The sequence below is a fragment of the Aotus nancymaae genome, unplaced genomic scaffold (genome assembly GCF_030222135.1).
Source record: "Aotus nancymaae isolate 86718 unplaced genomic scaffold, 86718_ANA_hifiasm-v0.15.2.pri h1tg000028l, whole genome shotgun sequence".
Taxonomy (NCBI): domain Eukaryota; kingdom Metazoa; phylum Chordata; class Mammalia; order Primates; family Aotidae; genus Aotus; species Aotus nancymaae.
The window spans coordinates 7,645,674-7,651,518 of record NW_026988441.1 but is presented as its reverse complement, the minus strand read 5'-3'; positions in this window follow the sequence as shown (position 1 = coordinate 7,651,518).

Here is a 5,845-nt window from a genome sequence, read left to right as displayed (position 1 = left end):
GCCGCTGCAGCCCGGAAACACGTGACTCGCGCTGGCCAACCAGCGGCCTCGTAGCGCGGCGCCCGCTCCGCCGGCCACGCCCCGACCTGCCGCACGCCGCCCGTGACTCAAGACCCCCCCAATTGGCGTCCCGAGACCTCAACGCATGCGCACACACCGGCGAACGGTGCCCCATTCACTTCCCAGCGCTCCCTACCTCACCTCCCACGTGACCCTGCGGAAGGCGATAGCAGGCCGCACCGCCGAGGCCCCGCCCCACGGTGCTGCCGCTGAATACTCCTCCACCAATCAGCAGCAGCCCTCGACTCGCATTGGGCTCCCCCCGCCGCGGAAGTCCGGCACAGTCAGCTGACCGCGGACACTCACGTGACAGCGCGGGGCCCACGCCCGGATTTGACAGTTCTCCGCAGAGCTTAGTCCCGCCCCCTCGGTTAGTTTCCTCGGTTTCTGCACTGGGAAAGGCGTTTGGATTAAAAGGAAACAGGTCTACTTTGTCTTGCTCCCTCTCCCGGCCAATACTGAAACTGCTTCGGGGAGACCAGTGAAGTAGTTCAGAGACTGGAAACAAAAACTTTAGAGGTCCTTTAACTCTCTGGCTTCATAAAAAACAGCCGAAGAGGGCCGGGCGCGGTGGGTCACGCCTGTAATCCCAGCACTTTGGGAGGCCGAGGCGTGCGGATCACTTGAGCCAGGCCAACATGGCAAAACCCTGTATCTACTAAAATACAAATATTAGCCCAGCGTGGTGGCGCACGCCTCTAATCCTAGCTACTCGGGAGGCTGAGGCAGGAGAATCACTTGAACTGTGGAGGCGGAGGTTGCAGTGAGCCGAAATCGCGCCACTGCGCTCTAACCTGGGCGACAGAGAGAGACTTGGTCTCGAAAAATAAATAAATAGGCCGGGCGCGGTGGCTCACGCCTGTAATCCCAGCACTTTGGAAGGCCGAGGTGCGTGGATCACAAGGTTAGGGGATCGACACCATCCTGGCTAATACGGTGAAACCCCGTCTCTACTAAAAATACAAAAAATTAGCTGGGTGTGGTGGCGGGCGTCTGTAGTCTCAGCTGCTCAGGAGGCTGAGGCAGGAGAGTCGTTTTAACCCGGGAGGCGAACGTTGCAGTGAACCGAGGTCGTGCCACTGCACTCCAGCTTGGGAGACAGAGTGAGACTCCGTCTCACAAAAAAACAAAACAAAACAAAACAAAAAAGGGGCTCTTTACTTCCGGGACCTTCCAATCCAAGCATAAAAAAAAAAAAAACTAGAACAAATTCCAGTTGAGCCACATTCTCCAAAATACCTGCATAGTTCTCAAAACTGTTGGTGGGCGTGGTGTGTCACACCTATAATCCCAATACTTTGGGATGCCAAGGCAGGAGGATCACTTGAGGCCAGGAGTTTGAGACCAGCCTGTCCAACATGGGGAAACCCTGTCTCCACTGAAAATACACAAAACTTAGCCGGGCGTGGTGGTATGTGCACGTAATCCCAGCTACTTGGGAGGCTGAGGCAGGAGGATTGTACCTGGGAGGTGGACGTTGCAGTGAGGCGAGATCACCTCACTGCACTCCAGCCTGGACAACAAGAATGAGACTGTCTCAAACAAGTAAACAAAACTTTCAAGTCATCAAAACAAGGAAAGTCTGAGAAACCGTCACAGCCAAGAAGACGTGACTACTAAATGTAATGTCTTTGCTTGGGTGGGATCTTGGAACAGAAGGGCATTGGGTTAAAAAACTAGCCAGGCGTGGTAGGTCACGCCTGTAATCCCAGCAGTTTGGGAGGCCTAGGCGGGTGGATCACCTGAAATCAGAAGTTCAAGACCAGCGTGGCCAACAGGACGAAACGCTGTACTAAAAATACAAAAATTAGCCGGGTGTGGTGGCGGGCACCTGTAGTCCCAGGTGCTCGTGAGGCTGAGACAGAAGAATCACTTGAACCTGGGAGGCGGAGGTTGTGGTGAGCTAAGATTTGCACTATAACTTGGGCAACAGTGAGACTCCGTCTCAAAAAAAGGAAAAAAAGACTAAGGAAATCTAAATAAAGCATGGTATTTAGTTAATAATATTGTGCCATATTGGTTCACTAATTGTCACAAATGTACCATTCTAATATAAGATGTAATCATAGAGGAAACTGGGGTACATGGGATTTTTTTTTTGCTGTTTTTGCAATTTTTCTACAAATCTAAAACTATTCTAAAAATCTTCTTTAAATAAAACAGTTTCCAAGGCTGTACCTGTCAGGTTTGTTCTTGGATTCTTGCCAAGTTTAAAAAGAAGAAACTGAGGCCAACACAAGAAGATCCAATATGAAGGGTTTATTCAGGCTCCCGGGTGAGGTTCTGCAGTCCGACAGAAGGGGCCGGAGAAGTCGCATGGACTCCTCTCAGAGTGGGGTTTTATAGGGAGTGAAGGAGCTCGGTTGGTTGTGGGAGAGCAGGACTACTATTGGGTAAGGTTACAAGCCTTTGTTTGCATACAGGACTCGGCTGCTATTGGCTAGAAAGACTCGGCTGCTATTGGCTAGAAAGACTTGGCTACTATTGGCTAGAATCACAAGACTCCGCTTGCATACTGGGTTCTTTAAGGGAAAGCCAGGCTGTGCGAGAAGGGGAGAAGGGAACATGTCCAAGCATGTCCGAGCTTTCAGAAAAAAGTAGGGGGGGTGTGCATCCGAACTCCTGGCGAGGCAACCGGCCTTACAGTAGCCACGGTGCTTCCAATTCTGAGTCTCTGGTAGGTCACAGAAATTTTTTTTTTTTTTTTGAGACAGAGTTTTGCTCTTGTTGCCCAGGCTGAAGTGCAATGGCACGATCTCAGCTCATCACAACCTCTGCCTCCCAGGTTTAAGCAATTCTCCTGCCTCAGCCTCCCGAGTAGCTGGGACTACAGGTGTGCGCCACCACGCCTGGCTAATTTTTGTATCTTTAGTAGAGGCAGGGTTTCACCATGTTGACCAGGATGATCTTTATCTCTTGACCTCATGATCCATCAGCCTTGGCCTTTCAAAGTGCTGGGATTACAGGCATGAGCCACCGCGTCCGGCCTTGAAATCTGCATTTAAAAAAATAAAAAAACCAGACCCCCATATAATTAGGATGCCATTAGGCCTGGTGGCTCACACCTGTAATCCCAGCACTTTGGGAGACCGAGGCAGGAGGACCTCTTGAGCCTAGGAGTTACGGACCAGCCTGGGCAACAAAGCAAGACCCCATCTCTACAAAATTAAAAAATTTTAAATAAGCTGAGTGTGATGGCATGCACCCAGCTCCTTGGAAGGCTGAGGTGGGAGAGGACTGTTGGACCCCAGGAGTTCGAGGCTGCAGTGAGCTATGATTGTGCCACTGCACTCCAACCTGGGCGACAGAGTGAGATCTTGTCTCATCTCAAAAAAAAAAAAAAAAAAAACGGTAAAATTAGGATGCAGATAATCCGGGGACCACAGTTTGAGAAACCGCTATTATCTAGGGGCTGGCTGAGTGGAGCAAGGCATAGGAAGCCTTCACCCAGCTCCCTTCATAGATGAATGGACTTGCCCATACCACCCTGTTGTGGTCGCCCCTGTATGCTGACCACAGAGCAGGTAGGGGTGAGCCTGGATTACCACAAGCAGTTTCGGTTCCGTGTCTATCAAAACAGTGCTATGTAAAAGCTTCTGTTTAAGCTGTTCCATTTCAGGCTAATTTGTCATGCAGCAAGAGAATAGTAATATACCCCTCAGTCTTTTCAACCAGAAGCTTTCATTCCCAGAGCTCATCGGATTTATTTAGGATGGGATCCAAACAATATTAGCAATTGCGTGAGAGCTTGTTAACTAGTAACCGTTCAGTTCTTACGGTGCACCCTGCCAAGTACTTAATTTACATTTTATTTGATTTATTTTTATGTATTTATTTATTTTGAGATGGAGTCTCACTCTTTTGCCCAGGCTGGAGTGCAGTGGTGCGATCTCTGCTCACTGCAGCCTCCACCTCCAGATTCAAGCAATTCTTATGCCTCAGCCACCCAAGTAGGTGGGATTACAGGCGTATACAACCACAGCTGGCTAATTTTTGTATTTTGTATTTTTAGTAGAGATGGGGTTTCACCATGTTGGCCATGCTGGTCTTGAGCTCCTGACCTCAAGTGATCTGCCCACCTCAGCCTTCCAAAGTGCTGGGATTACAGGCATGAGCCACCGCACCCAGCCATAATTTACATTTTATTTAAGCGATAGGTGGCAGGGGTTGAGTGTGGAAAGCAAAAAGTTCCTTTCAAAGTTTCCCTTCTTATTAAATGTTAGAAATGTAATAAATGTTAGAAATAATAGTTTCTTTTAAAGACTAACTTCCTTCAAAGCCTTCTTGTTTTTTTGTTTTTGCTAATAAGTCTTTGTTAAGCCCTATCCTATGTAGCTGTTAGATATAAGGGAATAAGTACATTCTATGTCCTTGTACTTTAACCAGGTTATTTGTTCTGGACATGCGCAGGCATGTCCCAGCTCGCAGCATATGCCCTTTCCTTATTTGGAAACATTATCACTTTTCTAAGTCCTTTCGCAAGTAATTTCCTCTTTCCCCTTTGTTCTCTATTGCCTGTATCTTTTTAGTAAAGTTTAAGTTAGCCAATTGGGTTTAGCTTAGACTGTGAGGAGATGGGACACAGCAGTAAGGACCGAATGTGTAAGGGATAAATATTCCTGCAGTTCTTTGTTCAGTGTGCTGTCATGGCAAGATTGCTGACGGGCAGTACCCTTTCTGCAGAAAGTAAAATTTGCCATGCTGAGAAAACTTTTTGTCTGAATGCTCATTTTTCCTTGCAGCACCAAGGAACAAGCATCTTGTTTCTAACACTGAGGAAGGGCAATTTTCATCCCATTTTACACATTGAGAAAACTGAGGCTCCCACAGGAGAAAGTGATTCACAGTAGGTTACAAGGAGGTAAGAGGAGCCAGCCTGGAATTCAGGTTCATCTGACACCTGAGCCCTTTCCCTTAACTGCAGTGCTCCAACTACTTCAAACTCAGTGTCCACCTCTCTCTCCATCCCTCTCAATCTTTAAGCCTTAGCTGATAGGTGGGCCCTCTGTGAAACCCTCTGACCCTGCCATCTACTTTCTCAGCCCCTCAGAACACAGCACACCCTATCATAGGCACAGTCACACCGTGATGCAACCAATCCTCTGCAATCAATTCCCCATCTGAGCTAATGCCATTGACTCAGCTGCTCAGGCTCAAACTCGCCTTGCCAGCCTCCATCTGTCCTTTCCTTGACCACCTCCCCACAATGGGTGAGCCATTGATAAGTCTGTGACCAGGGTTGGAGTGCAATGCCATAATCTCGGCTCACTGCAACCTCTGACTTCCGGATTCAAGGCATTCTTATGTCTCAGCCTCCTGAGTAGCTGGGACTACAGGCGCCCACCACCACACCTGGCTAATTTTTGTATTTTTAGTAGAGATGGGGTTTCACCATGTTGGCCAGGCTAGTTTTGAACTCCTTATCTCAAAATGATCTGCCTTCCTTCACCTCCCAAAGTGCTTGAATAACGGACGTGAGCCACTGTGCCCGGCCACGGAGGTGTGTCTTGAGTGGTCTGGGCTAACTGCGGTCATTTCCCTTCTCACTACCAGGGATCAGTTTAGAAGCCAACACAGGCTCAGTGAGACACATGGGCATCTGCTGGAAGTGGTTAGTTTTCCTCACTCACTCTTAAAAAGGGAGGCTGGGAGGGGGACTGGTTTCTCCTCCCTGTCCCTGCCATCCCGTGCAGGTCTGGATTTTGGTTCCAGGTTATTCTCACCTCTGCTGGAGCCCTGGTTCTGACACTGCCCCAGCAATAGTCCCTGATTTCAAGGCTGAGCC